The 26,855-nt window shown below is 47.0% G+C and overlaps 1 protein-coding gene across 1 annotated transcript in view; it reads right to left on the bottom strand.

Moving 5' to 3' along the window:
• TNIP1 (TNFAIP3 interacting protein 1) overlaps positions 1 to 22,803 on the bottom strand; it is a 55,273-nt gene extending 32,470 nt beyond the window's left edge. The window contains exon 1 of the mRNA XM_032969442.2: positions 22,650 to 22,803. The gene's annotated coding sequence lies outside the window, so the exon portion shown is untranslated. The remainder of the gene's footprint in view (positions 1 to 22,649) is intronic.
• Between the last annotated feature and the right edge of the window lie 4,052 nt (positions 22,804 to 26,855).

A 26,855-nucleotide genomic window follows, 5' to 3' on the forward strand; every position in this document is an offset into this window, starting at 1 on the left:
TAAAAGTCCAGTTTTTATCACATGGGTGAGAGTCACGAAGGCAGGCATGTGGTTGAGTCAACATAAATGCACGACAAAAACCCTGCAGATCAATTTAATGTAACTAGAACTTAATCGCATACTTAGAATCCGAGTATTTCCTTAAAATGCTGACCAGTGTACCGTTTTTTGACGTGAATAGAAAATTAACATTTTCATCTAACTCAGCCCACGCAAACCACTTGCACATGCAGCCAGACGAAACAATCATTTCTCGTTGAGACATTTAAATGTTTTTTTTCCATGAATAAGAATGAGAAATAACTCGGCTTATTTGAATCAAACTTCCTACTTACATTCAAGCAAGTTGTTATAGATTGCCGCAGTACTTAATACTCCACCACCGCTGAGAAATTGTTCCACCAGGCTATTTTGTCTCCTCCACGTAAACTAAACTACTAAACAATTTATATTTTACCAGGTAAGGCCCACTTTATACAGTAGCTCTTTTTCAGAAGCGACCTGGCCACAAAGTGGCTTATCACGTGGAAATATATCGCAGCCAAATACCTCTAAATGCATGTTGATTCTAAATGTTGAGAAAAATCGGAGGTAAATTTAAGTACTCTATATTTATATATGTGTACATACACACATGTGTTCAACCACTCCACTGCAATCACTTCATAATTAATTTTACTTGAGTTTATGTAGAGGTGTATTTTTGTTAACAATAACGTCCTCACCATTTGACAAAGCCAATCACGTGGGCAAATACAGCAATCGATTTGGTGCTTAGGCAAAAACCAGAGGAATGTTAAAAAGCAATCAAAATATTTGACAACGCTGTCCGACGTTCCGCTGGAGATTACATCGAGCATCATCAGATGTAAAAAAAAAAGCTCAGCACTTGCTTCCTGACATTTTACCTGCACGGTCTGACCTAAAAGAAACGGATTATGAATATTCATATTCTTTGGGTCTTTCGGTAAAGCCACGTAGATAGAAAAAAATAATAAAATCAAAATCACGAAGTTTTGATCACAACACAAGCAATCGTCTTCAGGTGAAAAAAAAATAATATTGGTCGTGACATTCTATTGACATCTTATCTTCTTTAAAATTTGTTAAAGGCACTTAACATATTTAAACAATAATTATTTACATGGCAGGGGCGCATGTATGTACGTTGAACTTCTTTCGCACCGTACGTAGCCAAACGCGCTAATTGGAGGTGCGGGGGAAGGACAAAAACGCAACACAAAAGGCAGCTCTAAAGAAATTAGTTTCCAATCTAGATTTAAAAGTGCATAAGAAATGGGTATCTAGGATAGAAGGTGGGAAGGGTAGAGAAGGGAAGAAATGGAAAAGTGGGGGAGGGAAGAGAATGGGCAATGGAGAAGAGGTGAGCTTTAAAAGAGGAATGGAAGGAGGTTAAGAAGGGAGACTGCTTATAAAACACTATCCGGCAGGAGAAAACACTTAAAAGTATAAATAGTTCCACCTATTTTAAGGACTGTACTGGGACTTCTCTACTTATGAACATTCAACTTCCAAACTTTCAGAGATACGAACAAACCTGTTCGTATATCCAGTTGCCTGTTCGGACTGAGTCCTAAGTTAAACTGGAGGTGGCGGCATCTACATCTGCAGAATATGAAGAAACAGTGGCATCTCCGTTCCCCGTGTTTAGTGTGCATGCCATACATGTTTGGAATCGGCAGGAGTAAAGTTGGAATTACGAACAAATCGACTTACGAACAGACCTCTGGAACCTAACTCGTTCGTAAATAGAGTCCCTGTTTTTTTTATAGACTTGATCGATTGGTCTCATCCATATCACAATTTAAATCACCGTATCGAAGGACAAAAACACCCCCGTGCTTTCTGCTTGCTTGGCAATGATGGACTTTGGATTCCTTCCAATAGTCTATTTTTTAAACCTCTTAACAACCCCGCGGGTCATTTCCAGAAACAGTATTCATTCTTATCTCATGCAACTTCAAAAGTGCCGTTAGCATTTTTGGCCTTTGAGCCCGTGCCCGGCAAATTTAAATGCATCTCTCTTTCACGGCCACTGCTGGTGCCGGTGGGTGCACAGCAGCATCCCGAAAGCAACTGGACCACATTCCACATCGGGAAAATGTTTTGCCGACTTAAAAGTGCATGAAACACAATTTATACAAAGGTCACAGCGATATAAGGCATCGACTTAAGATTCTTCTCATGCGGTGGCATCATTAGACTCACAGCAATGAGCTGCCACCGCTGAGTGTCTTGGGTTGGAAACCAGGTTTCAGCCAACTGGGATTGTACCATTTTCTCAAGGATAGCAGAGTGGATGATCTCCAGCTGGTCACCATCGACTGTACAAAATATACCATCACGCTAAGCGTGGCTCTGTACTTCATTTGCCTAAATTACAGCTCGAAGAATGACGAAGATCGGTTTGACTGTCATGTGACAAACATTCCTCTCAAGGTGCTGCCTCCTATGTGCGCATCAGAGGTTACTCAGAAGGGAAACCACGGTAGCGGTGGTATCCGATTCCGCGAGCCGTTAACATGACGGGTTACACCGCGAGCGTTCCACACGGATGCTTCGTCTCATCACACGATGCCGATAGCATTCATCGGCATCAAATTGGAGAAAAGATTTATCTATTGCTTTTTTTTAGTTTACCCCCTCCATAAAATGGATATTGCCGTTGTGGCGTTGACTGAACTTATTTTTTGCGCGGGAACAACTCACCCACATTAACACTGCCGCTGTAAGACGGGGATGCGATATCTATCAACGTCAATTTTTGTCGTGCACGTTAACATCCGGATGGAGGTCGTGATGTCTCATGGGCACAGTTTAGCCCTTTAAATATTCGGATTCATGTCAACCTTGTGTGAAAAGGTCAACTGCCTTCAGATTGGTTGGGATCTGTTACGTGTAACTAAATATTCTCATATTATGACTTCAACTCATTCGCAGAGTCATTTTGCATTTATTAGACAAAAATATAGAGATGGGTGCATGGAAGGATGTAAAGTTTATATATATATTATCTAGCCTCTGGATTTTACAACCAACTTTTATTCGAATAAAAGTTGGTTGTACTTCAACTGTTAAGTGGTAAATCCGGTAAATGTGTGTAGTAATGTTCATGTGCTGAATCGAGATTAAAATCAAACATAATCTCTAATCATCATCTGTCATGATGAATGAAGGCCTCCTGCCCCACACCACCCCCCATGCTGTCACCATCACTCAGAGTCAAGTGATGGAACAATCCATCCAGCTCCTGAACGCTAATTCACCGCTCCATCTCATAGGTGGTCACCCCCCATTTGTCCTCCTTTTGCAGCCACTCCATCATCAGCCACTCACACTCCACATGCTTCGTTGCAGTCTTCAGCTTTTGTTTTATCTGCTTTGTTCATGTGAACGATTCCGATTCTAGGCACTGCTGTTGTTCTTCTTTAGGCACGACTGTATGCTTTTAATAATCGAGTTAAGCTGTCTAAAAGTCACTCCAACTCTTCACCCTACACTCTTCATTCCACCATATTGATATCGGGACCACCTTAAATAACTACCCTCGAATTACACTAACTCCGATGTGGTCACCAGCAGCATCTCTTACGACAAAAAATCTTCAATCGCGCGAGCCCTCTCCGACTGAATTCCCATCACGCGGCCCATGCCAAGGCAGTCGCCCAGCAGTGGATTGGCAAAGAGCTGCAGATTGCCAATCACTTACATGACAGCCTTGTTAGGCAAATACAAAGACACACACACACTCGACAGCAGTACAAAGACCCCCATGTAGCCTGTTACAGACTGTTGGGACAAGTGCTGTTAGCGAGCACCAATGAAGGCCACCACGACACACAAGGGGGTGGGTGGCCAACACCACGCCCAGGCAGCCTTTGTCTCGCCAATGGCAATGTTTACTATACACCGCACCCCTTACTCGTTTTAGGCCGAGTCAACCTAGGGGAGGCCCAGGACCGGTTCAGATAATCGTCACTGGTGTTGGCCGTGAGCGGGAATCGAACCCGGGTCGCCAGGTTTGTAGCAAAGTGCACTAACCACTACACTGCCGCTCAAAACCTGTACAAAACATGTGCAGTGACACAACGCCGACTGCTATCCAGCAGCGGGCAACTGCGGTGGACAGCGCACACGCCGTTGAGTACATACACGGTGTGTGTGCCGGCAGGGCGGAGGAACTGGGGCAAGGGTCATGGGAAGACCTCATAGGGAGGCCCCTGGAACCCTCTGGTGGGTTCGGGAAAGGAGGCGGGGCCAGGGCGGAGCCAAGCCGCACCAAAGTAGAATAAAAGCAGCGGAGGGCGAGAGCTCCGGGCTGCCGGTTCTGGGAGTGGACTCGTCTCGTCGTTGCTTCCGCCTTCGCCCGATCATTGCTTGGCCGGGCATGTACGGCAGCGTGGTCGAGAGTGAGGAGGCCGCGGATAATAAAGAGACGGTGCCTCCTGCGATGACCTCGTCTCCGACTGAGTGTGTGCGTCGCACACACCACACGCACCCACACGCCGGGAGGAAAGAGGACACTACCACATTCAAACAGCTGCATTGCGTACCCCTGTGTAGCCTTTAACAGACTGTGGGGGCAATTACTCATTGGTTTTTTCGGTAAAGTCACGTATGTAGAAATACAATAAAATTATATTAAAACAAAAAACAATCACGACGTTTCGATCACAACGCAAGCGATCTTCATCAGGTGTCAAGAACAAATCACGGAGGTAAATACAACAAAAAGATGAGAGATGAGAATTCAACAAACCTGAAAAAACATTATGTGAAGCACAGCCAGTCAGGCCAACAACACAGTTAGACACTTCCTGGCGGACCACGAATTTCAGAAGAGTGTTAAATTTCGTGTTCAACCTTTGGATTGCACATACCAGCATAGATAGAATGAAAAATACGAGGTACACGGTCAGTAGAAATACATATACAAGTCCACCAAGAGGTAAGGAGGGAGGAAAGACGGACAGGGAGGCAGAGAGAGGGGGGGGGCTGAACAGAAGCTTAAATAGGAAATACGGTTGGAGGGGGGGAGGGGCCAGAGCGAGAGCGGCAGCTCAAACACGCACATCTTACACATACAAATCAGCAGCTCAAAAAAAGAAACACTTCTTGTAAATACAAAACGGCAGCTCAAAATAGGGCACATCTTACACATAATTACAACGGTAACTTCCCCGTGTTGTTGGCCTGACTGGATGTGCTTCACATGTTTTTTTCAGGTTTGTTGGATTTCTCGTCTCTCATGTTTTTGTTGTATTTACCTCCGTGATTTGTTCTTGACACCTGATGAAGATCGCTTGCGTTGTGATCGAAACGTCGTGATTGTTTTTTGTTTTAATATAATTTTATTGTATTTCTACATACGTGACTTTACCGAAAAAACCAATGAGTAACTTTATGCAGTCACGAAAGCTTTAATACTTTATTATCACACTTCTACGGGGAAGTTACCGTTGTAATTATGTGTAAGATGTGCCCTTTTTTGAGCTGCCGTTTTGTATTTACAAGAGGTGGTCCTTTTTTGAGCTGCCGTTTTGTATTTACAAGAGGTGGTCCTTTTTTGAGCTGCCGTTTTGTATTTACAAGAGGTGGTCCTTTTTTGAGCTGCCGTTTTGTATTTACAAGAGGTGGTCCTTTTTTGAGCTGCCGTTTTGTATTTACAAGAGGTGGTCCTTTTTTGAGCTGCCGTTTTGTATGTTTAAGATGTGCGTGTTTGAACTGCCGCTCTCGCTCTGGCCCCTCCCCCCCTCCAACCTTATTTCCTATTTAAGCTTCTGTTCATCCCCCCCCTCTCTCTCTGCCTCCCTGTCCATCTTTCCTCCCTCCTTACCTCTTGGTGGACTTGTATATGTATTTCTACTGACCGTGTACCTCGTATTTTTCATTCTATCTATGCTGGTATGTGCAATCCAAAGGTTGAACACGAAATGTAACACTCTTCTGAAATTCGTGGTCCGCCAGGAAGTGTCTAACTGCGTTGTTGGCCTGACTGGATGTGCTTCACATAATGTTTTTTTCAGGTTTGTTGAATTCTCGTCTCTCATATTTTTGTTTTATTTACCTCCGTGATTTGTTCTTGACACCTGATGAAGATTGCTTGCGTTGTGATTGAAACGTCGTGATTGTTTTTTTGTTTTCATATAATTTTATTGTATTTCTACATACGTGGCTTCACCGAAAAAAAACAATGAGTAATTTTATGCAGTCACGAAAGCTTTAATACTTTATTGTGGGGGAAATTGTTGCTGATAACGAGCACCCTAACAAGGCCGGCAACGGCACACGAGTTACAACCACGCCCGGACACCTTTGTATCCCCCAAGGCTGATGTTTACCACACACCACAACAGGCGCTTAATTACAGACCACTCGAGACCCCCCCCCCCCCCCCCCGTACTGAACATCTGTACTTAAGAGCTTCATAGCTCATCGGATTTCTCCGGGATAAATGAATCTTATGGAGGTACCCCGGCTCTCGCACAATGTCCGTGATGCAGTCATTATTATTATTACTACACGCTTTTATTTAATTCACATTGTCTGTTCTTGTTGTTGTCATATCCTCAAACCTTGTAACAAAGTTTAAACCGACTTCACAATGTGGTATCGACTGCAAACTTGGTATACTTAAGTCATACTGATGACAATACCACATTCTATCATAAAAAATATATATATTTTTTAAAACATTATTTATGTTATGTTTCGGCTTGGGTCTAATTGACCACGGCCCCCTTACGTTGTGACAAGCTTCGGGGCCACTTCATCGCAGAGTGTGGCACTGATTTCGGATTGATTGCCGTACCCGAATATTTTATGCACCCACGTCCGACCTTCAGCGGCAGCTGACCGCGGCGGTGAAGTATGGTCAAAAAACTGTACCACCACCACCACCCCCCTTACCAAACCACCCAAGCTAGACGTCTAGCAAAACTCGAAACGCGGGGTACCACTTTCATGAGCTAAAGTCGCTAATATTGTGGTTATTTTGTTACACAACATTAACTACTCACGACATTAAAAGGGTAATCCCAGGCTCCTGCCGTGCAGACGCCCGAGACCCAGGGCCTAGCACAGGCCCGCCTCCAGTTCCGCGTTACAATCTCACACACACACACGCACGGGTAAACACACGACACACGAACCTCCCCTGCTGTCGTGGCATAAAGCGTACCTTTGTTGGTGTTGTTTGGCCTTTAAGTCTTCATATTGTTTGTGTGTTTTTACGCTGCTGGCGCAGCACAAGCTGCTGAGGCGTGAGGAGCGAGGCACGCAACTCACAACTTCCCCCTCGCTAAAATCGGCTTCGTGGATAATTCCCAGCGCGTCACCGCGACCACCCACGTGACGCGACCGGTGACGTAGTACGGGCACCCCTCCCCCCCACCCTCACCACCCCTCCCCCCCACCCTCACCACCCCTCCCCCCCACCCTCACCACCCCTCCCCCCCACCCTCACCACCCCTCCCCCCCACCCTCACCACCCCTCCCCCCCACCCTCACCACCCCTCCCCCCCACCCTCACCACCCCCCCACCCTCACCACCCCTCCCCCCCACCCTCACCACCCCTCCCCCCCACCCTCACCACCCCACCCCCTTCCCCCCACAACAACAACAATCGCCATTCGCCACTAAGTGGCGGTGACGTCACCACGACGCTTGTGCCAGGCTATGTGCACGTTGAGGCTACGTGAAGTGTCGAACGCCCGCTGGCAGGAGGTCACGGGGCAGACCCAGCAGGTGCCACGGGTCGACTGACTGAGATGAGTGGCTGATGCACCACCTGTGCCCCCTACTGTGCCAACTTGCTGTGCTTTAGCCACCCGGCGCTCCGCTCGTTGTTGTGAGCGTCGCTCCTCCGCCCTCCGTTGTTGTTGGAGGGCGACTGACTCCAACTGCCCAGTAGCGTCCTTCACGAGCCTCCTCCACAGAGGCCGATCTTGACACCGCTGGTACCAGTCATCGGCAAGTCCACTCAGCTCCACGTCCTCCTGTACCACATCACTCCATCTCTTCTCTAGCTCCGTGCCTCCTGTACCACATCACTCCATCTCTTCTCTAGCCCGTGCCTCCTGTACCACATCACTCCATCTCTTCTCTAGCCCCGTGCCTCCTGTACCACGTCACTCCATCTGTTCTCTAGCCCGTGCCTCCTGTACCACGTCACTCCATCTCTTCTCTAGCCCGTGCCTCCTGTACCACATCACTCCATCTCTTCTCTTGCCCCGTGCCTCCTGTACCACATCACTCCATCTCTTCTCTAGCTCCGTGCCTCCTGTACCACATCACTCCATCTCTTCTCTAGCCCGTGCCTCCTGTACCACATCACTCCATCTCTTCTCTAGTGCCTCCTGTACCACATCACTCCATCTCTTCTCTAGCCACGTCCTCCTGTACCACGTCACTCCATCTCTTCTCTAGCCACGTCCTCCTGTACCACATCACTCCATCTCTTCTCTAGCCACGTCCTCCTGTACCACGTCACTCCATCTCTTCTCTAGCCACGTCCTCCTGTACCACATCACTCCATCTCTTCTCTAGCCCGTGCCGCGCCCGTTTAGCCCCCTCGATCCGGCCGAACAAAAGCTGTTTCGGCATGCGGTGGCTGGGCATGCGGTCTACATGACCCAGCCATCGCAGCCTTGCCCGCCGGAGGAGCTCACCGATGGGACCTTGCCCAGATCTTTCAAGGATTTGTGAGCTCCTCACACAATCCAGTCTGGTAAAACCCAGGATGGATCGTAGGCAGGCCAGCCTAAATGTTTATACCCTCACCCTCCCCCCCTCACCCTCTCCCCTCGTCCTCACCCTCCCCCCCCCTTCATCCTCCCCTCCTCACCCTCCCCCCTCTCACCCTCCCCTCCTCACCCTTCCCCCCTCACCCTCCCCCCTTCTCCACACACTCCCCCCCCTCACCCTCTCCCCCTCCCCCCCTCTCCCCCTTTACCCTCCCTCCCACACCCTCCCCCTTCACCCTTCCCCCCCCCTCTTCCTCCCCCCTCACCCTCCCCTCCTTACCCTCCCCCCTCAACCTTCCCCCTCCTCCTCACCCTCTTCACATCACCCTCCCCCCTCTCCCTCCCCCCTCAACCTTCCCCCTCCTCCTCACCCTCTTCACATCACCCTCCCCCCTCTCCCTCTTCACCTCACCCTCCCCCCTCTTCCTCCCCCCTCCCCCACACACCCTCCCCCTCTCTCTCTCCCCCTCTTTCTCCCCCTCTCACTCCCCATAACCCTCTCCCCCTTTACCTTCCCTCCCACACCCTCCCCCCTCACCCTCCCCTCCTCACCCTCCCCCCTCCCTCCTCACCCTCCCCCCCTCATCCTCCCGCCTCACCCTTCCCCCTCACCCTCCCCTCTCACCCCCCCTCACCTCCCGATTAATGTCGAATTTTTTATTTCGATGACAATTTAAAACACATTCCTGCGGAGGGAGCTGGTAGGAACGTTGGGTTGCTCGGTCAATGGCCAGGGTCAACGGCGGCACCACGTGGTGTATTCCGAAAATATACACGACTGTGAGGGCGGGCACAAGCCGGCGTGAGTAGGTGAAACGTTGAGTTTTATAAGGGCACCACGGGGTGACCAGCCCCACCCCTCCCACCCCCCACCAGCCCCACCCTCCCCTTCCAGCCCCTCCCTACCCAGCCCCATCCAGCCCCTCCCCACCCAGCCCCTCCCCACCCTCCCCTCCCCACCCAGCCCCTCCCTCCCCTCCCCACCCAGCCCCTCCCCTCCCCACTCAGCCCCACCCCCTCCCATTTTTTGATGCAGGACGGACGGACACAATAATCCCCTGTGGGCTGGTGTAACCAGGAGGTTCCTACCAGTACTATTTAAGCTTTGTTGTGTTTAGCCTTAAGGCAGTCTTAAGGCAGACGCGCGCATGCAGACTACACGCACAAAGATAGGCATCGATATATTGCTGTATCGGAACAGTCTATAAACTATGGAAACTATTTAATTTTTTATCAGGTAAGGCCCACTGAGCTACATAGCTATTTTTCAGAAACGACCTGGCCACACAATTAACAGCCCTACGAAGTTCCGTATGGTCATGTGGAAATGTAAAAGTAGCAGCCAAATTCTCTTAAACGCGTGACGTTGATTCGAAATGTGTAGGGGGAAACCCGGAGAAAAATCCACGCGACCACGGGGAGATGGAGAACACGCAAACTCCAAATATACAGCAGGCATGGGGGTCGAGCCCACGACCTCCTGTATAACTGGCGAGGTAGTCAACATCTCTCCTAGCCACCGTGGCGCCCTACCCAGGGTGTACCAAGATTATTAATGTCCATGATTTATTTCGAGGATAATTGGAATGGGGTTCTCGTGAACAATATTAACTTTTTTAATTTCAAAAGTGGTAATCATACCGTTATGTAAGTAAATTATCGATTAAACTACCGATTATTTGCACAACGCCACTCTTTTGAACAAAACACAAAATCCATCAAGCAATGTATGGTTTTAATTGATGTGTTAAACGAGAATCGATCAAACTGTTGATGATTTTAATACGTCCACCCCGAAGTGATGCCTTGAAGACATCATCCGTCACCAGGGTGTGGGGGTGCGATGACGTCGCCTTATATCGATGTTCCTTTTAAGGCCACAGTGTTATTGACGAATGTGCTGTTAATTGTGAGCCACTCCCAAAGCAGAACCAGTGTCATATCTGTGCTTGGGTGCAACTGTGCGTCGAAAATTCTATATTAGTATCGATGATTAATCTCACGCATAGAATCGCGTGTGTACAAACCGATGTTTTTTTATTCGCATAGATTTGAATGTAATGGTTTTGACGTGTCTTACCACTGCCCACTCGAGGCACAGTGTTACAAAAATAATCGATTGTCGAATCGATTCGCCACAATAATGGTGACAAATACCCAAATTTCACGGTGGAAGCGAATCGCTGTTACTGGGATGTAATGGGCTGTTGTTGTTGTGGTTACATAATCAAAACGAATCACATTCCACGATAATATAATGCAAAATTAAACTGCATGGCGAGACCCCGTGGGTCCCCCGCTATGAAGTTCAATTACATAATATCGTACACGTCACCTCTCTTGTTTTTGAAATCTGGTAGATCCTCCTCCTCTCACCCCTCCACCCCATCGCATCTGGCAATTTGGTTAATGTTGCGATTCTCTTTCACAGTCGATCATTCGAACATTCCCTAAAAACTCGTAGGCTTTCGCGACCAATATCATCTGATTCGTGCACGTGACATTATTTGCGCGTGATTTTAGTAAATGCCATAGGTAAGCTTCGAGCAAGAAAGGAAGACACGTGTGATACGCACAACACACAGAGACAACCCCCGTCTAGCCTGAACAGACTGTAGGGGCAAGTGCTGTTAGCGAGCACCTATGAAGACCAGAACGGTACACGAGGGGGTGGGTGGCCAGCACCACGCCCGGCCGCCTTAGTCTCCCTAGTGGTGGCGTTTACGCACCACACCAGGTACTCATTTTTAGGCTGAGTCAACCTAGGGGAGGCCCAGGACCGGTTCAGATAATCGTCATTGATGTTGGCCGTGGACGGGAATCGAACCCATGTCGCCAGATTCGTAGCGCAGCGCGCTAACCGCTAGACTGTCGCTCCCCACAACACGTTCACACATACACACACACAGACACACAAAGATAACAAAGATCCCCCATATAGCCTTAACAGACTGTAGGGGCAAGTGCTGTTAGCGAGCACCTATGAAGGCCGGTAACGGTACACGAGGGGGTGGGTGGCCAGCACCACGCCCGACCGCCTTTGTCTCCCTAGTGGCAATGTTTACACACTGTACCTAGGTACGCATTTGAGGCTGAGTCGACCTAGGGGAGGCCCGGGACCGGTTAAGATAATCGTCACTGGTGTTGGCCGTGAGCGGGAATCGAACCCGTGTCGCCAGGTTCGTAGCGCAGCGCGCTAACCGCTACACTACCGCTCCCCACACACATACACACACAGACACACATACACACACAGACACACACATACACACATTACAGACACACGCGCACGCACACTGAGGCCTCGATACACATTTGAGATGGGCTCTCTTATAAACGCCAAAAAGCGTTGATTGATTCACGTGTCACGTGGGGCGTGTTTAACAATTATCGGGCGCGTGCAGCGTGGGAGGCGTTAATGTGAATAGGAAGAGGGTACAGTGGTAAACGTGGAAAAGCGCAGCGTGGTGGTGGTGGCTCGTGAGCATTTGTGGAAACCCCGACCTTAAGTAAGTAAAAAAAACATGTTGCGTTATAGTCAACCCGATTGCGTTGTCAAATACCCATTTCGGGGTTCATTTAACCAGGGCATCGTTTAGACGAATGCGTTCCACACCGCCGTTAGTTGCATGCGATAGACACACGCCGCCGCGTCAGCATGCAGTGGCACGAATAATGTTGGTGAGCGACGAGGGGACTGAGTGACCGCTGCGAACTCTCGTGGTGGCCTGGACGGGCGAGTGCAAAGGGGCCTCGAGCCACTGCCACGGCCCCTGGTGGCCTTTAGTGCGGCCCCTGACGTTCGGACCACCGACAATACGCACCCCCCCCCCCCCCCCCCAATCATCCACAATACAGGTTTTATACTATAATAATAATAATAATCATATTTTCATATCATATTTTTCTACTGGCAAAGGAGGTTCCAATGGTGAGGTTTCATACTCGTGTTTTTTTTCGGTAAAGTCACGTAGGTTAAGAAATCAATAAAATAAAATAAATGAAAACTAAATTAAATCACGACGTTTCGGAGGCAACACAAGCTTCCGTCTTCAGGTGGAAACCGTCACAGCAAAATTGCTGTATCAAGTGAAGAGAGCTCTAAAATACAGGTTTCCTTGGGTTAGATCGCGTAAATGTATAAATGTGTCGTTAAACCCGCCACCACCCGACACAGGCAATTGGTAAGGCTTGTCACGTGAACAGAACGTGCCAATTCGTCACTAGTACAGCACACCGGTGTGTTGGAGAGCCAAGCCACAACATTTACAATCCGAGTACGACGTTTCGCCAGTAATTACAACTAGCTTCATCAGGCGAACAGCCAGATTGTGGAGAAATCCTCCTGTTTCATTCCTTAAATAGAGGGGTAGATGTTATTAATGAACGCAAATCAATGACAATGGGTACCCATCGATGTTTGTGGTATTTATATGATAACGAGCTTGACTACCCGGCTTCGCCCGGGACTTGGATTCTTGTCTTGGATTAATACACGGCCTACGCGGAGGGTGGGGGGGGGATGCGTGACGTCATGCAGGTGACATCACAGATGTGACGTCAATGCTCACTTTTCGTGCAATATATTATATCCATTATTGCGCCCCCCCCCCAAAAAAAATATACAAAAGTCTATTTTTATACTTTTCTCATTGTGTACAGTTTGGAAACTACCCACATGCCAAATTTCAAGTTTGTTGCATGTCGGGAAGTATGCTAAACATTTCGAACAGATACACATATTCACAAATTTCCCTTTTTTATATATATAGATGTACATGTACATTATCCATGCGCATTATGCAAGCCCATTGTTCTTGTACCTCCTGTCGATTGTGTGCACTAAAATAGCCGTGCCTGTTATTGCACGTTCTGTTAACGCGACAAATCTTACTAGTTGGCTGTGTCGGCTGGTGGCGGGTTTAACGACTAATTTATACATTCACGCGATCTAAACCCCCCAAAAACCCCCCTCTATTATGGATGACATTGGTCGCGAAAGCCCACGTGTTAAACCCCCCCCCCCCCCCCCATCATCATGATCGTGCTGCTGCTGCTGCCAAACCCCCACAATGGTTTCAAATGGTGTGGCGGCCCTCTCACACTGATGATGTCTTATCGGCCAAAGTGCCCACCACCCCGTCTCAAGGTGAGTGAAGAACATTGGGCCACAAGAGTCAGCGGTGTTTCTCAAACTGCTTTTGGACCGCGGACCACTCAGCCGAGCCGACCACCCAGAACCCCACCGACCCCTGGTGACAAACGCATTAACTTCTCTTTATAAATGCCACTCGTACTAAATGATTCATATTACCGGAATTTTTTTTTTAACGCAGCTGATTTTTTTTTAAGGGTGACATTTAGATTTTTAGGGTTATGGTAATTTAATCAGGGTAGTTTACCTAATTTAATTTTTGGAAGTTAAATATCACGAGGAAAAAACAAAAAAGGTCATTTTTTTCCGGATCCACCTGCATTTGTATCATGATCCCGCGGGCAACCTGAAGGCCCGTCATGGCCCATTGGTGGTTTGGGGACCACACTCTGAGAACCACGGTGGAAGAGAGACCACACTGAGAACTACTAAGCTAGAGACCACACTAAAAACCACTGGCCTAGAGAGACCTCACTCCGAGAACCACTGGAGGAGAGAGCCTTTACTCTGAGAACCACTGCGCTAGAGAAATCACACTGAGAACCACTGTGCTAAACAGCCCACACTGAGAACCACTGGGCTAGAGAGACCTCACTCTGAGAACCACTGGGCTAAAGAGACCTCACTCTGAGAACCACTGAGCTAAAGAGACCTCACTCAGAGAACCACTGGGCTAGAGAGACCTCACTGAGAACCACTGTGGAAGAGAGACCTCACTCTGAGAACCACTGTGCTAGAGACCACACTGAGAACCACTGTGCTAGAGACCACACTAAGAACCACTGTGCTAGAGGTACCTCTCTCAGAGAACCACTGGGCTATAGACCACACTGAGAACTACTGTGGTAGAGATACCTCACTGAGAACGACTGCGCTAGAAAGGCCACACTGAGAACCACTGTGCAAGAGAGACCACACTGAGAACCACTGCGCTAGAGAGACCACACTGAGAACCACTGTGGTAGAGATACCTCACTGAGAACCACTGTGGTAGAGAGACCACACTGAGAACCACTGTGGTAGAGATACCACACTGAGAACCACTGTGGTAGAGAGACCTCACTCTGAGAACCACTGGGCTAGAGATACCTCACTGAGAACCACTGTGGTAGAGAGACTACACTGAGAACCACTGCGCTAGAGACCACACTGAGAACCACTGTGGTAGAGAGACCTCACACTGAGAACCACTGCGCTAGAGAGATCAATACTGTTACGAATACAGTACTCTACACTGTGTAGTCGAGTCCAACCTTGTAAATGGACAAAAAAGCGAAAACCAACTTTTCCCATGATTGTGAACCAAGTAACGCACGTCCCATAGAGTATATCCCTAAAGCCGATATAGATCAGGGAGGCCAGCTCCCGGTCACTAATAGAACATGTTTCCTTAATATATACCAATGGTTGTAAATACATGCGTGCTTAATTTGTATTCTGATGATGTGCCTTCTAAAAAAAGAAGACCTGGCCACATCTCGCAAGCAAAGATCTCTAACCAAGCAGACTTTTCGACAGCCACAATCACGAGACCTTCGATCGTCACAGAGGTTCTCTGGGGTGCTAATGAGTGTGAGTCGAGGCCTTTAAATAGGGTGGGTGAACTGACATTCGAACAGCGCTGACCTTTTTTTAGAATTAAAACAACACCCCGATTGGCCGCCTCCGCATGGCACACGATGTGTTTTAGTGTTATAATTTGCATTGTAATTTGAATATATTTCAGAATATTTTCACGCACAAAACAAATCTTAATTTGTATGACCAAAGCACCCGGTAATGGGAAGTTAAGCAGACTTGAGCAAACGTACTTCACAAACCCAACGCATTCGTCAATAACACCGTGGCCTTAAAATAAAAAAAATGTGACGTTTCGGGCAATAGCCCTTCTTCATAGCACTACAAATATACCCCGTTATAGCCTTAACAGACTTTTGGGGCAAGTGTTGTGCGCGAGTAGCACTGATGGAGGCTGGGAGAGCACGCGAAGGGGTGGGCGGCCAGCCAAACGCCCGACCGCCTTTGTCTCCTTAGTTGCGAACTTTATGCACACCGCACCAGGTACTCATTTAAGGCTGAGTCGACCTAGCGGATGCCCCAGACTGGTTCACATTAATCGTCACTGGTGCTGGTCGCCGTGAGCTGGAATCGAACACGACTTGGCGGGTTCGTAGGGAAGCGCGCTAACCGCTACACTACCGCTCCCCCCACCCCCACAAAGCACTACACGGTTGTCATAGCTAGCTGCAGAGTATCGTGATCAGCAGCAAAGGGCAGTGGAGAAGTATCCACTGTGGTTTTGTATGGGGCCCCATGGTGGCTAAGAGATGTTAAATACCTCGCCTGGTATACGCCTGCTGCTGTATATTTGGAGTTTGCAGTGGCTCTCTCTCTCTCGGTGGTCCCGTGGATTTTTCTCGGGGTCCTCCGGTATTTCCCCCTGCACATTTAGAATCAACATCACGCGTTTTAGAGTATTTGGCTGTTGCAGTTTTTCACACGACGATAAGCCCACTTTGTTGAGCTATTATTTGTGGTGACGTCGCTTCTGGAAAAATAACTATATCGCTCAGTGGGCCTTATCTGGTCAAATAAAAGTGTTTTTGTGTGTTTTAGCTTAGTATTCAATGTTGCCACATTCGTGCACCCCACCTTTACCAATCCGCAGTGGCTATCCAGCGTGGTGAAGTATGGTCACCGCGTGGACACGCCCCCATCCTAGCAGCGGATGTACAGGTACATTGTCACGGTTATTGCTTTTGCAGAAAATTAAGGTGGAAACACAAAGCCTCGTGCGCTTACTATTCAGAATTTTGATCTCATTCTGAACACGTACGCCGGATCACCATCATCAGCCATGATCAATCCACTGCTGGACGAAGGCCTCGGCCGTCCGCCGGCGTTTCGCGATCCCGAGATGCAATCATCCATCGAGCAGCTGCACACGAGCAACAATCCGAATGTAACATCTACACGATTCCAATCTGCACATGGCAAGAAAACCTGTAACAATATGGATTTTAATGTGCACGGGCCGTGCCCTCTTTCCACGTGTGTTGTTCGAAATTTCGTGGTTTTCCGGCCTGCACTATATTTCTGTTACGACGATGGGATTGTATCGTCATTTACAGGATCTATTGAAAACCCATCACAACAGAAAGAGCGTTTGTGCAGAGCAACGCAGACCGTTACCCCCTCGCGTGTCGTGAATTGTTTCATCTGCATTTCTGTACGATACGAGAGATCGTTTGATTAACACCGTGTCGCGTTTCCTTTGCTCCAGTTTCTCCGTTCCTCTTATTTCCCATTCTTCCTCTTCCCTTCTTCCCTTTCTCGCCCCCTTTTCTAAGTGTCCATACTTCATTGACCACACTCTTGACTCAACGCCCATTCACCGTGGCGTTACGTTTAATGGGCAAAGATCCCCACCCACCCACCATAGTAACCTTTAAAAGAGTGTTTGAGGGCATCTGTTGTTAGCGACAAACGAGACGGGTGGGTGGTGTGACTTGCACCACGCCCAGCCGCGTTTGTCTCCCCGGTGCTGACGTTTAAAAACCGTTCCGGGGACGTATTTTAGGCTGAGCATCGGGAAATGAACCCAGGTATCACTGACTAGACTTAAGCTAAACTTCGTTCATCATTATCGTCGCGAATCGCCGGCAGTGATCTATCCACTGCAGGATGAAGTCTTCCCCAAGTTGTCGCCATCGCTAACGGTCTTGCGAGATGCAGCGCGTCCCGCATCCCTGCCTCCTGCAAAACTGGTTGAGCTCGTCGCTTTCGGATGAACGGTTGGCTGGACCGCCCGCTTGTTCCCTTCCATGTCAAATGTCAACAAATGTCAACAATGTTAAGAGACACGTTTGCATCTTTGCAACGTATGCTATTTCATTATTGATGTACGCGTTCATTTGCAAGACCTCGGATAATTTCCACCGAATAAAATACATTTTCATCGTCTTTAAAAGCTAGGCTGTATAGGTATTCATTAACAAACGGTTAAAGGTGCAGCCCTGCAATTTCTTGCTCACGCCACTGCTGGCAGAAGGCGCTGTAATTGAATCCGAATGCCGGTGGGATTACTCGATCCATGCATCGCAAGCCAACGAATCGACGAGAGCGATCAAGGCTCGACGAATTTGTGAGGCCGGATGATGAATGATCGATTACTGGATAGCACAACAACAACCGCCATTCGCCACTAAGTGGCGGTGACGTCACCACGGCGTTTGTGCCAGGCTAGGTGCACACCGGTTATCGTACTTTCACTGGCGGCTGCAAGCAATGCAGTGCCGGATTAAGCTAGTGCGGGGCCTGTAGCATATGTTATAAAGGGGTCCTAAATATAAAAAAACACAAATATTAAAACAAACATTTTTACTTGCATAGTCAAGGAATTGTATTTTTATGTTTGCTTTACAGCCAGATAACACGACAAATCGCTAACCTTAAACACCCAGTCGTTCATAAAAGTTGAAGGCGGTATAGTACTATAGTAATAGAGCAAGTGCAGAATCAATTAATCGGAATTGATAGCTTGAAAGCATTGAGCGCGGGGCCCTTGGAAATGCGGGGCCCATAGCTACTACACATGTAGCTACTTTTGCTACTAGGATAATCCGGCACTGTGGCAATGCCATTGGGTCGCGGTGCCAGGCTAGGGGTGGCGTATGTCGCGTTGCGAATTACGTTATTCAGAAAATTGCCTCGCGTATGTCAATAAAAGGTCTAAATACAAAGCGCGCGTTTATTCAATAAACGGCGCACCACAAAAGCACGTAAACCGAGGATTTGCCTGCATTCTATAATTCAGCCTCATTGAGTGCGGACACACCAGCGGTATTGTTGGTGTATGTTTATTATCAAGCATGACATTCCTCTTCTTTGTCGCTGCTCAGATATATTGGAGGCAAAGGTTGGAAACGTCGTGAGAATTTTATTGTTTTATATTTTTTTATTATTGGATTGTTTCCCTTCTACGTGACTTTACCGATAGAACCAAGAATAAGGTTTGATAGTTCACAAGACATTTTCCAACTACCAGTCCTGCTTGCTGGGCCAGGATAAGTCTTGGAAGAGGTGGTAGTACCCACAAAAAAAATATCAATCGAATTGTTTCGTAATGTTTTTAGTTTTTATGTATACTTGTAAAAATACGAATAACTTTTCAATTAAAAAAAAGTTTTTTAATCATCATCACGTAATTTTTTCCCACGTTTCTCTGTCTTGTGCTGCGTCTTGTCCGGCACCGATCTCTTCCCAAGTTATCGTCAAGCCATTCTCCGCGAGGTCTTCCCCTTTTTCTGGTTCCTTAAATTTTTCCGAACACCACACTTTTAATTTTCCCGTTATTGTCTATCCCACATATGCGTGTCCACATAGTGCCAGTTTCCTTCTCGTCACCGCCTCCATCATCATCATCAGCTGGTTGTCGTCTTCTCCTTCGTGAAACCTTTTCCTTCCTGCTACGTTGGTCACTCTTTGGGTCCAGCTTAGATGTAGCAGTATCCTTCCGTAGCGATACATTATCGAATGCATGTTATGAATTATTTCTTTAAAAAAAAATTCCGAAAAACATTTCAATAAACCTGCGTTTGTTTCAATGCATACTGACCGTAACCCTCTGAACGTTGCGACAGTATCATCAGCTGCTCTCCACTGTAATTTTAACAGCGACGCCACAAGACAAATCGTGGCAAAATGAGTCAACTGGTCATGGTACAGCAACACCCCGGTTTACGTCGGGGATGCGTTCCTGAAAGGTGCGACGACGAATATCGAAACGACGTCAATCAAAGACGCGACTTACACAGTAGGTGGAGGTGAAGGCTGAGAGGCACTCTCAGCGACGTGAGTGTGGGGTTGAAGCGACGCAAATCGGGTGGCGGTGCTCATAAAGCGACGACGTATTTGCGAAACGACGTAGAAGGGGGGAACGCGTACAACGCGCACGACTGTAATAAGCCTCGAGGCGTTGTTGCATTTTAACATTTGAATCGATCGGCGGTGACCCGGGTCAGCATCGTGACCCGGGGGTGCCAAAACCTCCATAACTCCGAAACCAGAAGGCCTATGAAGACGGGAGATGTTACTGAGCCCGATGCGCACGCCAAATATGGAAATAAAAAACACACGCAAAACACCCATAAAAAAGGGGGGCTGCTGGAGATTTGTGCGTGGCAATGGCTGTTTATTGCTTGTTTTGAAAGTACATCGGGATGCTGGTCTGGTCATTTCCCCAGCACGTTCTGCTTCTTACGGGGGCGGCCACCCCCTTGTCTTTGGGAGACCACTTGGAGGCAATGGCCCACCAGGCGCTCGCTCGGTACGGCCGGCGATCATGGTCGTGCTGGCGAGATCGACATCGTCATCATCATCGCTCCCAGCGTCGCCCTCCGGCAGGACAGGGTAATACCAGCGATGCTCCCAGAAAAAATCCTTAAACTATGCCCGGCCCACCAATATTTTCCGGTGACCGGGGCTACCGCCAATCGATTCATTTGTCTCAAACACATGCAGGAAAATGTAAAGATGCAGTCAAAACGTGTGACCGCGGTCAGTAAGGATTTACAGTCATACCTCGGTATACGACCGCTTTGGAATACGTCGAATTTGGTATACGTCGTGTTTTGACGAGAGAAAAAAAATGTGTTGGGATACGACGTCTTGCTTGGGATAGGACGCGCTTGCTAGAACTTGTATGGGTCGGGATGAGTCGCCGCGTACCCGCGTGTACCCCCGTTCACGACTGAAACAAAGCGCCGCTCCTCAGTCTCCTCCTCCTCTTCCTCGCCACCATCCTCGTAGGCTATCAACTCCTCTCAGCAAGGTAAAGTGATGTTACATTTTATTTTTATTTATGCATTTATTTTAATGTATGTATGCATTTTAGTACTAAGTAGTGTCTACATTATGTTATACAACCACATTAATGTATAATATGCCATATAAAATATAATTTCTTATACTCTGGAACGGATTATTTCCTTTCCCTTAATTTCTTATGGGAAAAATTCGTTTGGTAAACGTCGTTTTCGGTGTAAGTCCTCCAACCTTCTGGAACGAATTAACGACGTTATACCGAGGTACCACTGCACAGTACAAATATAGTTACACACAACTGACGGCAAATTCTAAACCCTTGACTTCAATTACTGGGGAACGTATGCGTCTTATACTGTATTCTGGACGATATGGCCATTAAGACAGAGAATACGGTCATTATAGACAGAGGGAAAGCTGAGAAATAGCATTGCCACAGGCAACCCATGAAAACCAAATACTTTAATTTGATTTGTGCATCAGAAGAAGAATTATCATCATCAGAGGTTCCTTTTACCCAATTAAAGCCCAGCTAAGAAGCTCTTTTTCAAGAGCCATTCGGCCGGCAGACAACAGACGCGATTCATTATACTGCCATAATTTTCTCCACTGCTGGATGAGGACCTCACCAAGCCGCCGCCGCCGCTTAAAGATGTTCCATGCCCGCAGTGGACCTGTTCCCACCTTTAGTTGCGACTCCGTGATTAGCCTCGGCAGATGTGAAAATAGCTTTGAGATTTAAAAAAATATATATACATAACTTTGGAAGTTGTAACTTTCCATAATGAAAAAAAACTTAACATCGATTCACCAAATATTCAAATGCGACTGTTAATAATGTAAGATTGAAACAAAACAAAAAAAACCCCAATATCTTGTAAGAAGGTTAGTTTCAAGTTTATTTAGTTTAACCCGGGGTGAGAACTCATGCGCCCGGCGTCAATCCGTACGGTGGCATTTTAAAGAGTAACCTGGGCGGACCGAAGTGACCCCAAGCGACACAAACAGCAATCAGTTCAAAAACAACAACGAACGTCTGTGTCGCGTGTCAGCTCAGTGTAGGGAACGCGAAACTTGCTGCTTGGGTATGTAATTAGCGAGACGCTCCTTGATAGGATTGTTGGAAGAAAATGTTAGATCGGACGGGTTATGCGTAATGTAAAATATACGCTCACAATAGCATTGCATCATGCAAATACCTAATTCGCAGAGTTGTAAGCGATTGTAGGTCTATGGGTGTTATAGATCGCTCCTAGTTCAAACACTTGCTTAATGGAAAACAAATATAGTGTTGTCCCCCCCGCCCGCCCGCACCTACAGTTGGCTACGTACGGTGCGAAAGAAGTTCAGCATACGAACACGATTAAAATTTTTATTTTACCACGAACGCATTTCACGTTCAGATCATGTAAGCTACGTTGTCTTGTATGGACATGCATTCAAAAATAAATCATACAATACACACATATTTATTTTCGTTCGGCACAATCGTGTATTACAATATCAAACTTGCTATCACGATTAATAATTATTATTCAGATATACTATACAATTAACTGTTACGGTGCTAGACTCTACAAAACGCGTGATCAATGCCCTTGCCATACATAGTGTCCAGAGTTGTATTCCACAGGCTGATCTAATTATAAGATACCCTACTAAATAAAAGTATATGATGGATGTATGTCAAAAAAACCTAATGCATTCAAAAGCCTCCACGTCCGAATAGTCGCCTACAACTTAGTAAACAGTTGTAACAATAAAGTTAGACCGATACATAACTGCAATCGCCCCTTGAGACGAATATGCGAAACCAGTGGGGTATCTATAAATTGATCACCCCATGTGTGTGTGCATACACACAGTACTTCATATTAATTGGAATAAAGAAAACAAGACTTACTCTGGGTTACATCGTCGACGCTTGTGCAGCAGCAGCTGTTGGCTTTGGTGACAATTTGGGTGTTTGCGGAAACAGATGGCAGCAGTCGCAGTACTACCGAGAGAACCTGCAAAGTGGAAATCCCCCAGATGGGAATTTCCAGGCCACGTGGCCTTTGTTGACCGAACGCGTTGCATCATTCAAAGAGGAGGAACGTGTCAGCCAACACGCCCGTAGACACTGCTCCGTGTCGATCACGCAAGACGCTTGGTTTACGTGCCGTGAACAAGGCCGTAATTATAATATATATTGGGAGGGGGGCACATCCCCCAATATTCAAATATGGTCAAAATGCCCCCTCCCCAATATATTGCTATAAACAATACTTTTTAAAAATTACAATTACTATGCTATGTAAATAAAAACAATTTTCTAAACCTTGGCCACAACATCTGGATTTTAGGCAGTAAATGGCAGGAAATTTGTTTTCAAATTTAGATTTTTTTTCTGACTCCATGGCTACGGCCTTGCCGTGAATAAGGCCCGTTGCCCGAAACGTCACCTGTTTAATTATTTTTCAGGCCACACATTGTATTTTTAAACTCATGTGTTGAGTGTTGTTAAGATACTGTTGGGTGCGTAGACCATATAGAACAGTGGTTCTTAACCTTCACTGTAGCCTTGGCCCCTTGGGTTCTTAATCGTAAAACAAATGTATCATCTTTACTTAAAGCTTTCGTGACTGCAGGAATTAAATACTCTTTGGGTCTTTCGGTGAAGTCACGTAGATAGAAACAACAACAAAAAATCACGACGTTTCGATCGCAACATGAGCAATCGTCTTTAGGTGAAAAAAATACGGCAGGCGGACTGCTGAAGCAGGAAGAAATATAGGCAGTAAATACATAGAGTTTGATGAAACAAAGTCCTTGTACTTAAATGTCCGTGCTTAATTTGTGTTTCGATGATTTGCCTTCTAAAAAAAAAGGTCTGGCCATGTCTCGCATCCCCCCCCCCACCCCAGGGGGTGGATGCACCCGAGGTTACGAACCACTCCTACAGACGGTTGGTTTGTTTGCTATGAAGAAGGACCATTGGCCGAAACGTCACCTATTTAAAATTGTTTTTTTCTTTTTAAGGCCACATATAGCCTTTGACTCGTGTTGAGTGCTTTGCTGGTGTTGTTAAGAGACTGCTGCGGGGTCAGTGCTGGTGCTAGACTTATCGACATAAGCAATACAGTGTGTGTGTGTAAGTCGATGTGCTTCTATGTGTGTGGGTCGATGTCTGTGTGTAAGTCGATGTGTGTGTGTCTGTCTTTTTCGCCCGGGCAACGCCGGGTACTTACCGCTAGTAAGCAATACATGTTTTCTTCTGCGAGAGATTCCACTGAAGACTGAGGTCTCTTCTGCAAGAGCCATGGATATAGCCTATTATAATTATGATCGCAATAACAAGAGCGGGTGGGGAGCGGTGGCACCGTGGTTAGCGCTCTGTGTTATTGATTACAGCCGACATCAGTAGTGAGTGATTATATGAAAACCGGTCGTGTGCCCTTCCCTTTAACCAGTACTGGCCAGCATGCAGTATGGCAAAACAACCCTGTAGGGGGAGGGGAGGGCGCGTTCATCCAGCAGTGGAAAGACAAAGGGTGAAGATAACAATAATTACGAATGGTAATAGCATCGGCTGGCGGCCCCACGCCTCCCAACAACTGGCAAGCCCCGGCAGTCACCCATCCAAGCACCAACCAGGCTCGACAGCTGCTTAGCTTCCGGAATCTGTCAATTTATAACATTTTTGACATGCGGTTTTCTGGATTTTTTTGTTGTTATTCTGTCTCTCACTGTTCAAATAATGCTACCATTAAAATTATAGGCTGATCATTTCTTTGTCAGTGGACAAACGTACAAAATCAGCAGGGGATCAAATGCTTTTTTTCCCTCACTGTATATATATTTTTTTAAACACATCCCTACCACCTGGCGTTCCCTACATTACCTTCCTCTAAATTCCCCGTCCACCATCACGCCCACCCCAAGTGGTTAAAGTGGTTTGTTGTGAATGTTTTACAAATTAGACATGAATAAAATGTTATCTCAGGAAAGCCTCATTGGATCTCATGGCTATTTTCAGGAGGGTCCTGCCAGGACTTGCAGTTGGGAGCGGGGGTGATTGCTGCTGCTGCTGCGTGTCATCCGTATTGAATAGTTTGCAAGTATATATATTTTTTGGCAAATTTGGACCATCTAGAAAAGTTGGACCAAACAGTGGCCCAACCACTCTCGTGAAAGACTTCACGGGATCTTTAACGGACAATGCGAAGCAGGCGGTGTGTATTTTCTTTACGATTTATTACACCCGCAGTAATAAAACTAAGCTAATAAACTAAACAAATGTTTTTTCTTTATCATAACAGGGAAGGCCCCACCGAGCTATATAGCTATTTTTAAAAAAAAACGACCTGACCACAAATGATCGCTCAACGAAGTGGCTTATCACGTGCAAATGTATAGCAGCCAAATACTCGAAACGCGTGATGTTGATTCTAAATGCGGAGGGAAAAACCGGAGGACCCGGAGAAAAAATCCACGTGACCATGGGGAGAGAGAGAGACACCGCAAACTCCAGGGTCTGGATCGAACCCACGACCTCCTGTATACCAAGCGAGGTTGTTAACATCTCGCCACTGAACTATAAACCTCCGTCCATTTCACGAGGGCGGTACGCGCCGGTGTGTATACCGGCAAGAAGATAAAATACGGCTGGCGTGACATACTACACCTGCAAAAGAAATGAAATAAAACATCCGCTGGAATATACTGCCAAGGTTTATACCGCTGCAAAACACACTCGACCCGCGCCCGTTTCGTTGACAAGCGATTGACTCTGCTGGCCGAACAGAGGTGGTGAGGGAGATTAAAAAAAACACTTGCCCCATCGTTTCAACTGCCGCGGGTGAGATGGATGGCAAGGCCAATCTACTAATCGTTACGCATCTGTGAAAAGATCTTCATAGGTCGATGGATTCCTCCAGTGTCATTACACATTTTGATTCTGACACCACGGAAGCATCCCTACGTATAGTTTATAATGAATGTCCTTTATGTAAAATGCACTATTGATGACATTACGTAGTACATCATTCTTGACTTAAAGCTTTCGTGACTGCAGGGATTCATATTCTTTGGGTCTTTCGGTAAAGCCACGTAGATTAAAAAAACGTCGTGAGAATGTAATTGTGTTATTTTATCAATTTATTATTTTATTCTCATTCTACGTGACTTTACCGAAAGAATCAAAGAAGACGTATGTACAACTTTAGTTCCTGCTCACGTGAACATCGATGCGGTGATTGCCTCCAGGTTAACAGCACTGAGCCAGTGGTGAGATTTCGGTTTTCCACATTCCTGTGACGGGGGCGAGTCTAACCTCTTCGGACAACAATTGTTGACTTCCCAATCACAGGTATCGACCTTGGATGAGTCAACCTCCAGTCAGGATTACGAGCTCGCAACATTCCGATTGAGAGCCACTCGCTCTACACTCCGAGTCAGTCATCTGGCGAGTCGAAAATGCACTGCAGTACATCATATGCTATGTAGCCCACAGTGTATGTGTGTTTTTTTTTTCATTTAGTGAATCCAAAATCCCGAAGCCAAGCTTTTGCCTCCGGTCCTGCTGTGTTGAGGCTGAGTAGGCCTCCCCTGAGTTTGTGGATCGGGCAGGCTTAGGGGCCGTCCATAAATGACGTCACGCACCTGGGGGGGGGGGGGGTCAGACATTTGTGACGATGTGTGACGAGGGGGGGGGGGGGTTGAGAGATGTGACGTCACATCAAAATGCGCAACTTTAAATAAATATAGAATTGTTATAACACTAATTGTTATAACAACACTCCGACAACATCAGAGTGCATCGCCACATTAAATACACACAATGACAATAGTTTAAGCGATTTGAAGCACGTTTTATATTCAAAATGGAAATATGGTTTTGGGTAGGGGGGGGGCAGAGCTTTGTGACGTCATATTTGAGGGGGGGGGTCTGACTTATTGTGACGCCGTGTGACGAGGGGGGGGGGGGGTCAAAAATCGTCCAAAATCGCGTGACGTCATTTATGGACGGCCCCTTATAGGATGTGGTTGCATGGTTTGCTCCACCCCACAGGCACGCAGCGGGACTTGCTCCTCTTGCCCATCGGTGGATGTTGGCGAGGCATGGGCC

This window comes from Petromyzon marinus, chromosome 41, assembly GCF_048934315.1.
Source record: "Petromyzon marinus isolate PM22_M1 ecotype Great Lakes invasive population chromosome 41, UKy_Petmar_22M1.pri1.0, whole genome shotgun sequence".
In the NCBI taxonomy this organism is placed as follows: domain Eukaryota; kingdom Metazoa; phylum Chordata; class Hyperoartia; order Petromyzontiformes; family Petromyzontidae; genus Petromyzon; species Petromyzon marinus.